Raw genomic sequence first — 13,096 nt, 5'->3', positions numbered from 1 at the left:
TCTAAAATCTTTATTCAAACTGCCAGATTGTACTGCGAGGCAATTTTACAGTTTAGTGTGAGCCCGGTTGGCTGTTTTTCTTCAAATATAAAGAATGCACAGGCTTGTTACATCCCTGAGGTCTGCATCGCTTATCCTGTTCCCACTGGGGTGAGATTCAATAGAAATTGATTGAGTGGTGCTCTCCACCTCTCTCTCACGCTCTCTTCACAATCCCAGTCATCCTCCAGGATATCCGCGGCCAGACCTGCAGCTCTAACCTCTCTGCACTTCTCTGACCAGCACTGTGCTGCCTTTAAAGGCTGATAAATTCTTGTGAGTGAGAGTGTGCAAGAGAGATAGATGTAGGAAAAGAGTCTGACTGAGTGGCGGTGGGAAGTGGGGACTCTGTGTGTAATGTGAGGTGTGCAATATGCAGTATATGTGACAACTGAGTGCGTGTTACGGTGCCAGTGCAGCCAAAATAGAGCCAAGTGACACTCCTGTTTTTTTCTCTGCAAACCCTTTGTGCAATGTTTTCTTTTGTTTGTTTGTTTTTTTTCCCCCAAAAAAATGGGTGGGAGTATGCATGTCACTTTTTCAACCAAACAGATATTCTAATATTAGACATGCTTTTTTATATGAATTTTTTTCAATTCTGCACCAATTCTGTGGTGGTTCCTGAGTGTTAGTAGTCAAATTTTCATCCGTATGTAGCACAACAATTTCTGTTGGTGAAAAGCATGAGCAAACAATAAACATAATACTGGATTTCCTGGATCATCATTTGTTGTATTTTCTTCCTGTCTTGTATCAAGTTCCAGAAAACCAGCATCACAAAATGTGAATGAATTGTTTGCTTCTCTTCACTACGGTTATGTGAATATCAGGAATTTGCTGCAATTTGATAGACAGCTGGTGGCGATAATTCTCCAGTTTGGTGCCATTAAACCATTGCAGTAGAAGACAGCAGAGAATGTTGCTAAAAGACCACTTGTCAAAGCTCAAACATTAGAAAACTGCGCTGAAAACAGGAGGGAAATGTATTTACGTTTTATGCCCATCCCTAGAGATGCTCTGATCGATTGGTCAGGGAACGGAATGGCTGTTTTTAGCATGATCCGCATTGTTGGTGACCGGCTGATCAGTGTCAGGTGTATCTGCTTCTGTGCCAGTAATATAAATAAAACAAAAATATAATATAATAAAGATAAATATTGATAATAAAAAGTAAACCAGAACCTGAACCAGAGTGGCCAACTTTTTATTCCACTCATATGGAAATCGCAGAGCATTAAAGACAAACTCTTCTTCTTTCCTTTTTACCTTTCACAAAAAGAGTCCTGGAAATACCAGTATATACTGTGTAAATGCCCATCAAGGGGAACTTCAGTTCACTTCAACCATTTTGTTAACAGGCCACTCAATATAATATCTTGCAGCATGTTCGATAAAGTGGGATATACTGCATTTCATTTTCAGTGGGATTGTCTTTGTAACGTCCAGCTACTCTCGAGTAATGGAGCTCTTTAGTTTGAGATGTGTTTGAGTGAGAGTGAGAGAGGGCCCTGAGAAGGTCGGGAGTTATTTAATAGTTAATGTTTTAAAATGAAAATCGGAAAGGGCAGGTCAGACCTTAAAAAAAAAAAAAACAGAAATCGTCCAGCAGTCTCTTGTCCAAAGAGATCTGATTTTGGTCTGATTTTGTCACCTTTCTTTCCAAGCGATGAGTGATGTTGGAGTCACTTGCATTGTGGATATCGTGATTTATTCCCTAAGCCCATTTACCTAAGTCACGTTTCGTTGGTATCGATTCACTTCTCCACTGGAGCCAAGCCATAAAACTTGCAGTAATGATGATATTTCTGCATCATCGGCAACCACGGTAATCTATTTGGCGAACAGAAGTGATCCAGCTTTAGAATGTGTCCCGTGGAGTTTAGTGATTATTTGTTTGATCGCTGCTGTTCGTAATGAGATATTCTATTCAATGATAATTATGATTGCGGCATTTTATTATGTTAATGTTTCCCGCTGATTATTAGAATGAAAAAACACAATTATTGGATGCAGAGAAGAAGTTAGAAGAACAGCTACTGTACTTGACTTGAATTTTTCTGAAAACTCTCAGGAAAGCCAAGAGCCAATAACCAATATTGGTAGAGATACCAAGAAATGTAAGTTTTTGTAGAAGTTGTTTTCTTTTTTTTCCGCAATTGCAATGATTTATTTTTAAAAGGGAAATTGTGACAGTATTTTTAATTAAGGTTAGTTGTGAGTAGGTGTTGTTTCCTGTAAGCAACACTGTGAAATAGCAACCAAATTATATGAAAATGAGATTATTTAAATGTGCACTTGTACATGCTCCTGTAAACTCCTATATATTACTTGTTATTCTCTACTTCTTTATTTCAGCTGTTAATTCTTCATCCAATCCTTTTAGTTGATACGATTCAGTTCATCCAAAGCAGCAGAAGAAGCACAGCTCCAATTTTTAGACATAGGAGGCCCAGGAAACAATAAACTACTGAATGTCACATGTTAAATCCTACGTTATTATGATGTTGTGGCTTGGAAAGATAAATTTGTTTTTCACAGTTGTTTACAGACAGTTTCTGAATCTTTGGCTCATTTTCTCAAAGGACAGAACTACAAACAAAAAGCTGTACAAATCTCTAGCAAAAGCAAACTGATTTCAAAACTGTTTTATTTCCTTCCAGAATGATTTTGTGCATCAAAATGACACACACTCCATTATTTTTAACCCCACACTGATGTGCTCAACATAAAACACTACTGTGAACATATCTAAGTGTATGTCTTTTGCATTTTCAGGGTTACACTTTCGGCAGTTGTGAAAGATTGCTCCAGTTATTTATATCTACCCTTTTTTGTATCAACATCAAATTCAATGCGGTAGCAAAATGTTTTTTTATTTTATTTTATTCCGAGATGCACTATTTTCGAAAAAATGTGTTTTGTATGGAAGACTTTACATATCCAAAAGAAAAAAACAGGAAAAACATTCAGCAAGATGAAGGTTTTATGTTAAAAATATTTAAAAAGGCTCATTTGTCAAAACTCTAAAAACAAAAAGACGAAAACAAATGCAGAATGTTAGAAAAAAAGAAATAATGCTGCATCCTGCCTCCTGTTTTGGTCTGACCACAGCACCTAATCTGCATCACGAATGATTTTCTTCCTGGTTAAACAGTGGGGAAAGAATCTCCTGAAGTGACAGATCAGTCCCCCACATCAACTTCACCACATGCATCCTACATTGCATGCAGAAGAAGCATACTCAATCCATGGTTGAGAATGAGAGTGGCCCTGATCTCGTTGTCCTCCCCTTCCTCTTCCTCCTACTCCTTGATCTTTATCTCTTACTCTAACCCTTCACTGTTCACCTCTATTTTCCTCCAGAACAGGAGAGCTCATCTGTGGCTTTTTCATAGCGCTAAAGCTCTGATTTCTAAGTGAACAATTAGTCAACTAGTGTTTACACCTGCGAGCAGTGGATGTTGCCAATTTGGAAAGTAAGACTTGGCATCGTGATTGGCCTTGCTTTCCAAAAGAACACAAGAGATTTTAGTTTTGAATGTCTTGCATAATGTATGAGAACTCTGCTAGTTTTGCAAATAGTATTATTTAGAATTGAAAACAAAGGTGTACTGGGCCTGTGATTCTGCAGACAAGAGAGTTTCTGGTTTCAGCGATTGTGTTTCAAGTTCCAAATTTGGGGTGTAAACAATTGTGAAAAACTTGAAGTATTTACCTGCTGCAAAGGTGTCTGAGTTAGTGTGACAACTTAAATAACTGGTATATCGACCTCTGCCTGACAGTCAGTGATACAAAGCACTTTAGAGAGCCTGGGAAGAAACAAAAAGAGAAAGAGCAAAGAGTCAGGTTTATCATGTGGTGTTGAGTCTTCTCAGTGCTGCAAAATATTTCAACTCTTTGTTACTGCGCAAATTTAACAAGCTGCTGGCCTTTAGGTTTTTGTTTTTTACCTTTTTTTTGCAAGTGAATATGCCTTGGTCTCTTGAACAGAACACTGTGGCTTGTCAGAGAGATAATCTCCCGCTTCACTGGAAAATGTTTCAGTCCTATATGTAGTGGACTTTAAGAGGAATGTACAGTGTTAAGTGTCCCATGTTTAATCTACTGGTACCGAGTGGTCAAAGACATTTTTCCCCACAGTGCCAACAAGCCTCAGTGAGGGAAACTAATGGTTCCCATTTTCCCACAAGCATGAAGGATGCTGGCTCGGCTATTGTTGCCGTGTCAAGTAATGATATCTTTAACACGACTCACACTGGGGGATTTATATGAGCAATGTATTACATCATTTAGGATGAGTGACATTTATTTGTTACCTTGTGTAAATGTAATGATGCAATAAATAAATCAAATCTCAATTTTAAAACTGTTACGTTTGAATTATGAAGGTTGTTACTTCTTGAATTAAATGGATCTTCCATTACTTCAGCACCTGTGTGCTTTATTTTATTGATCTGCACTCCAAGGCTTTTACTTTGTAAGCTTTAATGCTAAAATATCGATTTACAGTCTTTTAATTTGTTATTTGACATGCTGATTCATCAGATAGCCCCTGGATCTGCACCATCAACTCCCCCGCTCATTTACTTGGTCTGCATTTTCTCTTGTTGACTTTCTCTCTGGCTGCCTGTCACCTCGCCTCTGTTTCTCTGCTCGTCTCTCCTTCTGTCTGTCTCTGTGGGATCGATGACTGTCATAATTAAAAGTCTGACTTGAAGGCTCAGCAATTCCAAGGGTTTATTGAGTCTGAGACCTGCGGTCTGTTGTATCTCTGCCTGTGGTTTTATGTGTGTTTCTGAGTCTTCGGTTCAGCTAGTGTCTGTTTGGCTAATGTGTGTGTGTGTGTGTGTGTGTGTGTGCAAATGTAGCAGCCTCATTATGTGAAGTTAGTTTAGCAATACCCAGTGTTGTATGTAAACATCATTAGCATTCTGACTTGTATGAACAGAAGTTATCCTCTAGAAAAAACTTGCATACACAGACACACACACATGCACGCACACATGCAAAGTTGATTGGATCACTAGATGCTACTCGAAGAATAAATTAGACACATGGATAAAACAAATTAATCACGTTGATTGCACAACATTGAAGTTAACTTATTTTTTTTTCCATTTTAGCATCCAAATGTTAAGAGCACAAATCTGCACAACCTCACAGTTTGTTGTCTGTTATTATTATATTACAATTATTGCATTTATTCAATGCAGTCCATTGCAATAAAAAAAAAGCCATTAGAAACTTCAGTCAACTTGATTCAGAGTCTGAGTATTGTGGTGTGACTGACAGAGCCCACATTTATCCCACCATTTAGACATGCTGCTCTTATAAGTTAATTAAGCGCATGTGATTGATCAATCACTGTCACCTCCTCAGCAAAATCACATACAGTATATCCTAATCAAGGGTGGTTTAAACACTCAGTTCGCTCATGAAATATTTGGCCGTCGCTGTTTGATATAGCACCTGCTCCTCGTGCCTGAATATTAAAGGATAAGTTCACCCAAAAATAGAAATTAATTGTCTGATCACCCCCATGCCAATTGAAAGTTGGGTGAAGTTTTGTAGTCCACAAGAGATTTCTGCAGCTTGTTTTAAAACATAAAAAATCAAGGGTAATAAATATAAACTGGCTATAGCAGGCCGTAGCACTGTTTTCATTAAGGTAAATAGCGGAAGTGTTGTTAATTTCTGTCTCTTGTAATACATTGCTGGAAATTGTGAACTGAACAGGACGGCTACAAACTGAATTTGTCATATATACCTGTAGTTGAAATATTCTTGAAACTCCTTTTAACTGAGCACTGTCAACCTAAAACAACAACAAGTTTTGCCTCACATCCCTACAGTTTTAATTCACACAGGCATTAAGCAACAGCAGTAGCCCTCTTGTAAGTTTGGTTGACTCCGAATTTCATTTCCTGCTCTGCAAAGATAACAAATGTCTCATTTTCAGTTGCCCTCAATCCCGTAAATGAGCTCATTGCACTGACAGTGTCACTAACAGTCTTTGCTTCATTATTTTTACTGACACAAATTCTAAATTAATCCTGACCTTTGAAACACATCTACGCAAATTCAACTATTGACTAATTACGTCCGTAGAAAAGAGAAAAGCGTCCCTTTGCCCTCATTGCTGCCGCTGTGAGTTATTAATGTGGTGTCCCTAAATTGAATCCCTCTTTATCAAGTAAATAATTATTCATGGAATAATTTAAAACCTGAGACAGGCACAGCATTGAAGTCAGTTCAGTGAGAAGAAGTCACTCAAAACAAGAAGTGACTTTGCTTTTATCATGTTGGTTCATGTTGTTATCAGAATTTAAAGGTCAGCAGAGTTTCTGAATTCTTCAAGTGTCTCGAATCTTTCCCTCAAATTTCTCCTTGAGTAGTTTGAAGTCTCATGAATTGTTTACTGTTTGCTTCTTTCAATGATTCTTCGAGGAAAAATCATGCTGATATTGACCAAAAATAATTAAGCCCAATATTTTACATGACTGCAATTATAAATGTTGACAAAGTAATATTTACCTCTAATTAAGCTGAAGTAAACATGAGCATTTCTCATAATGAAAACATGGTTTGCAATCAGTTGACGCTGTTATCTCTCCTCTCTTCTTTGTGCTTCATCACTGTCCGCTAATGATCATAGCAATTTAAAGTTTCCCCTGGCTGCACTTCCTCTTACATTGTGCTGTGAGAAACAAAATAAAATGAAAACTTTTTCTTCTCAAAAACTCCTGTGGGACCACGTAATGAAACCTGTTTGATGACACGGTAAACGACTTTTATTTTCTTGGGGAAAAAGATGGTCAAAAACCCATTTTTCATTGGCGTAAAGGGGGCAAAGGAAGGTTTTGGTGTGGCAGGTGATGAATGGTTAGTGGGAGGGAATCCATCTGCTGCATCAACACAACGGAAATGGGATCGTCCACTGATAAAAAATTGCACACTGAGGGACAAGCCTAATTCACACACAAGACCCACACTCACTCTAGAGTACAATAGTGTGTGTGTGTGTGTGTGTGTGTGAGAAAGCGAGAATGTCTTTCAATCTGCGTCTCTATGTCTCTCAATTTGTTTTTCCTATTTCTCTCTCTTTCTCATCGACACATACAAGCACACACATACACACACACATGCACACACACACGCACGCAGTCACACACACATATAATTCACTCGTGGCTGTGAGCCATCCTCACTAAATACCAACTATCTATCATCTGAGATATTTCATACTTTTTCAATTCAATAAGCCGATATGATTTATGGAGTGGCTCGGGCAGCTTTGCTCTAGAATTAGGTTGAGGTTTAGGAATATAGACAATAATATACATTTAGTTATTTGTGTTATTTAGATTTAAATGCACAGTAAAATAAAATAAATCTCTAGACATTTTAAAATCACATTAGGTTTTTATTGAATATGCTTGAAGTTTTAGCTTTGGGAGACTCAGTCACATTATTTGCTATTACATTACATACAAAAACAGATCTAGGCCTGTCCAGATGCCAGCTTTCTGACAAGTGGCGTGCTTTAACCCCGCAACTCAAAAATAACTTCCCTCCCCAGTTAGGCATTACTGAAAAACAGAAGCAATGTGTTTGTTAGAGGGAAGATTGTGGTTTTGGCTAAATGCTTTACAAATGTTTTAAGACTTTAATAATCCTGTAGACAATAAGATAGAGCCAGATGGATGATTGATTTTTGGGGCCGATGCTGATACCTAAACTACTGAGCAAAAATACTGAAATTTCTATATATTAGCCGATATAGGCAGATTTTTGCCTTGATCCCCCAAATATGCTTATCAAACAGTGGTGACAAAGACAGAGGCAGGGTATTTTAGAGTTTAACAATAAACCAACACAAACCCTAAACTTTACTGGGAATTTAACAATTATTAATTACCCCAAGGATCCTTTTCTACATTATAGAAAAATAAAAGTTTTCGTATCGGTGCATATTAGACACACAACAACAACATAAACATTTAATATATAAACCAATATATAGCAGAAAATTTAAGTTTAATGATCAGTTATTTTGTGTCATATTGTTTCATAGCAATGTGAGATCACTTCGGAGGCGGGACTCTACCTTCTAGCTGACACTCAGGGAGAAAAACATGCAAAGGGTGTTTCCTTTGCTCAGTACGAAAATTATTAAATTGAACAACAAAATGGTTTTGAAATGACAAAGTTAGTCATTACTAATTATATTTAGTTCCATGCCACTGCTTTTCAAATTAAATACAATCTGCATGCCGTAATCTATCCATACTGTACATATGTCACTCTCTACTGAGTGCTTTGGTTGCCAACTTTTAAAATTTAAAATTTTATTAAACCAATTGCTTACATGGCTAAACATAAAACAACAGATGGTAGCTATGAGAAAAGTATCTCAGCAGGGGACACTAAATCACTTCAGCCTTTATACCGTACTGTGTGAAATGTAAGAATTCACAAGATCATCATGCCAAAATATGATTTCCAATCTCATTCTTGTTTATACAAACATTACACTTCTATCATTACTCCATTCTCCCCAACTTTCTGTATATACAGTAACCTACTGCTATTGTTTGATTAGGCTCAAACCAAGATGGAAGAATGCAAATTATTTATTATACACATTCATTTCTCTTGTCATACGTTTTTTATGCTCACATTTTTTGCAATAGCAGCATTTTTCAGTGGCTGCTGGGCTAGAGCATAAACTGCAGGAACATAATATGATTTACACTCCAAAGCCTTCCGCGGTGTTGCCTTCACAGCTACAAAGCTGTCGGAGGACAGAAACAGGACCATCTGTAACTTTCTCTTCTCTCAGTGGGACAGCATACAGGAGTTATACAAAAAGCCTGTGTATATTTGTGTGTGTGCAGGGTAATGCAAATCATTTTGAGATGTCTGCTGTGATGTTTGTGAGTGAATTACTGTAGAATATGGATTTGCGAATCCATTTCTCTGCATCTTCATATTCGTATTTTTGAAAGCATGTACTGTACCCAAAAGGGTTGCAACAGTCTGTTTGCAGAGGAGATACTACTGCAGAGGAAACTGCAAATATCCTTTTTAAGAAACTGGGAAAGTTGATGCCACCAATCTCAAAATTCACTGGAAACATGGCTTAAAACAAGACTGGCCTCAGAAAGAAAAATGACCATGCGGTTTTTATTTGTTCAAGTGATAAATAGAACCTACATTATACGCTTGCCTGACGAGGACCTCAAGCTGCAGTGTGAATTATGAGAGTTGTCTGTCACAGACATTGTCATTGGGACTTGAAAACCTCTGCGGTAGAAGGTCAGCCTGGAGGGTAGACTGAACAAAGCCTGTGACTTGGACATGGAGGCTGCTCTGACTTTTTTCTTGCAATTGCAATTGTTGGATGTTTCTCTGAAACATTACCATGATTTTTTCAATCTTTAAAGCTCCTATTATCAATATTTCTCTATTAACTAGGATTTGGATAGCTACTGTATGTGAAAGGTGTAGTTTGAAAGGTGACACTGCTAGCATTCTAGCATCTTTCAGCTCATTGTTTTGGTTTTAAGCTTACAATATTGTCGCTTTGTTTTAGTGTCACGTCTTTTCCAACAGGTAACTGCTGTTTTCTGCGACAAAAGGTCTGCTAAACCCACCTGCCCGGCACCAAACAGCAGACAAATTTAAGGACTAGTATTGTACATGCTGAGCAGCTAAAAAGTCAGATGCCAGGTGGCCACAAACACAACTCCAATGAATCCTCTAATGAATGTTTATGTTGCTCAGCATCTGCTGAATGTGTACATTAGAGGAATACTGATGCTATTTTATTTTTCTTTCTCCAATACCTGAACTTGTGTATCGGCCAATTCGGAGTAATTATCTGACCCCAGTCCATTAAAAAAAAAGAGAAAGATTTCATTACATTATTTTTTTCTGCTGTATACCAATAATTCTGTATGGATGTTGTGTTATGGATGCGCTTGAAGTCACACAATTCACTTGCAGTATATGGATATTGTGCTATTGTGCAGGAAATAATCTATAAAGTTGCATACTGATGTACGGGACACCGCTGGGAAGAAGCAAGGTTCCATTTCTAATAAATAAATTATGTTGTATCAGTTCGGTGTATAGAATTGTGTACTTCCCGATACTGATTCCAGGATTTTTTAATACTGGTATCAGTATTGGAACAATCCTAGTGTAAATAACGTTTTGCCAGTGTTTATATGTCAGCTCAATAAGATGTCAGTGCTTATAGCTTCTTTTGCTGCCTCGAAATAGCCTTAACCTAACTAAAATCTAATCGTTGCAGTGGCAGATTGGAAAACAATCTCACTGTTAATTTACATTTCGTTATACTGTTTTGGATGGCATTCAAAAAAAATGTCTTACTGATGGGGGCACCAGATCAGAAAAAAAATATTTGTTGGTGAGCTTAGGGGATTTTCTGTTATATGCAACTGCAACTGCAACTGCTACGGCCTTATTGGTTATATACTGTAAGAGTTTTAGTCAAATGCATATAAAGTATCACATTCGTAATTAATACATTGCCATATACATTTTCCAGAAACGATGCTTTAATGTGTGAACAGTGCAAATTTGCATGTTGATTTCCCTCATGAAGAGGACAAACAGAGATGAGTATCTTTCCCTCTCTATGTTTGAAGAACTAACAGTGGAGCCAAGTTCCTTTGTTTATTTAATCAGCCTTCCTTGCTGGAGGAAACCCAAGTGAAAATGACACCGTTTTCATAGAATTTGCAATTCCTCTGAGCTGAAAACAACCCGGCCAGCAAAGCATGTCATTTTATCTCTCAGAGGGTGAGCGAGACACCCTCAAGAGCAAACAGGGCTTGGTTTTGTGTTTGCGTGAGTGCCTGTGTGTGTGTTTGAGAGAGCCTCGGGAGGTGCACTGCAACAAAAAAGCCCTCAGCAGCACACCAGTCGAGAAAAGCAAATGAGTACTTTTTCCTTTTCCTGTGTTGATAGAAGAGCCTCGATGTGGTCTTATTTTTTCTCAGCAGGGAAAAGTGTACATACTTATGTCTCTGTGAGCTTGTGTGGGCACCTGCTTATATACTTTTGTTTGTATGTACTGTATTTAGGGCTGCATGTGTGTGTGTGTGGTTTCTCATTGTTCCTCTGTGATTATAAGAGAGGCACTGGAGTTTGTTTGCTCCTTGAATACAAATGCTGACTTGCATCACTAATTGTCAATAACATCTTGATGCTTTAGCCTGTACACGATGCCAAGCTGGAAGAGAAAGAAGAGGCTTTAAAAGGTTTAACTGTATGTTTCTACCTGTGCTTTGCATCTCGGTTCGTGTTATGTAGTGTGTGGGAGTCATAAACACTTCTGCCATGCTAGAGGTTCTCCAGCGAGTGTGTCTTAACCACCGAGAAATTTGCATTTCAAATTCCTTCCAGTGAATGTTGCATTCTTAAGCCTGGGAGAAAGCAGTTCAAATGTGTAATTGCCGTGATGTTAATTCAGTCTCTCCTCTCTCATGGACAGGTGCAGCGTCAGAGAGAGACTGGCAACAAGAGAACAAAGTACTGACAGAAAAGGTACTGTGCACACACACAAACACGGACGCACACTCCTACGTGTTGAGACGCATTAATGAACATCCATATTTTTCCCTCTGGCTAAAGTGTAATGTTCAATTTAATGGTCTAATGTTCCTTAATGACTGCTTTATGTGCACGGGCCTATTGTGCATCTATCAACCTGAAGCACATCTAATCAGACAATTAGCCCTCATCTTGGACTAATTTCCATGTATGTATTCATCACCACGACTGGCTGTCTATTAGGAACACAAATGCATTGTCACCTCTTATCGCATGGTAGACACACACACACACACACACGCAACCACACATCTCTGTCTGTCTGGACAAACTCAGGCATAAAGAGAGATAAGTACCAGACTATAGACCATCTGATGCTATACAGTAACATCTAGAGGTGTTGGCTTGACTGTTTCCATTCAGACTCACAAAGGATTGTTTCAGTAAACTGACGAAGAAGTCATGGTTTATGTTGTCAGGTCAGTGAAATCTCATCTCTGACATGTGCCGACAGGCTTCTGTTTATTTTTTATTCAATTTTTATATTCACTAATGTCCTTATGTCAACACATGGATAAATGTTTGTTACTCACATAGATACCATAGACACCACCAGTTATACCATGGATAAAACTTACAGATCAGAAGGATAACACCAGAAATCATAACAAATAAACACAAGCAGTCAAGCCAGACCAAGGGCCACTAAGTTTGTGCTGGCACAATGACGGCACAGTGTTACCACGAGTCCTTGAAATCCTTGAAATCTTGTGAACTTGAGGGGAAAAAAATCAAAACTAAACCATTAAAAGTTGTTGAATTTTTAGAGCAGAAAGTTCTGTTATTAGCCTTTATCTGTGTCTCAAACTATGCCTTGTGGGGCCTTGGATTTGAAGAAATTAGGCCTCAAAAGTCCTTGAAGATTCATTGACTGACGTCTAAGAAGGTGTGCGAACATACCAGCCAACATTTGGCGAAGAAAAACAGGGACATTTTCTGGGGTAGCAGCCAATGGCCTACCCTCAACGCCCCATACAACCATACACCACAGATTAATAAAAAAAATATAAGGAAGTGAAGGTTAAATGACTTATAACAAGTCTTGAATTCAAAGCTCACAGTGAAAATAATAATAAAAGAAGAGGAAGGATAAAAATGATGCAGGACTACAGTCTGTAGAGTGGAAGAAACCCACCCCCCCTTCCCCAAATGCTATGTCTGTACTCAATCAACAGGAGATGCTTCGCAGTCTCAACATTGCTACTTTTCATTTGCACTCTGTGATTAGGGAATATGATACACTCTTCTGCCTAATTACACATGGGTTAAACAGCAAGGGTATGTTCATCACTTAATTAAATTTTCAGCTCTGGGAACTGACAAAATGGGAACACGACCTACTGTGCTTATTTACACACCGGACTGGTGAGATGTTCAACACAGATTTTAATTTCGAACAGTGATTATCAGTGAG

The 13,096-nt window shown here is 38.1% G+C and overlaps 1 protein-coding gene across 7 annotated transcripts in view; it reads left to right on the top strand.

Moving 5' to 3' along the window:
* The window catches only part of tnr (tenascin R (restrictin, janusin)), a 180,360-nt gene that overhangs the window by 74,966 nt on the left and 92,298 nt on the right, over positions 1–13,096 (top strand). For all 7 annotated transcript variants that reach the window (XM_084368095.1, XM_084368094.1, XM_084368096.1 and 4 more), the window contains one exon: positions 11,564–11,616. The gene's annotated coding sequence lies outside the window, so the exon portion shown is untranslated. The remainder of the gene's footprint in view (positions 1–11,563; positions 11,617–13,096) is intronic.

This window comes from Pagrus pagrus, assembly GCF_965226575.1.
Source record: "Pagrus pagrus genome assembly, chromosome: 12".
Taxonomy (NCBI): Eukaryota; Metazoa; Chordata; class Actinopteri; order Spariformes; family Sparidae; genus Pagrus; species Pagrus pagrus.
Note: the sequence above shows the minus strand (reverse complement) of the source record. Positions and strands in the feature narration are given on the sequence as shown.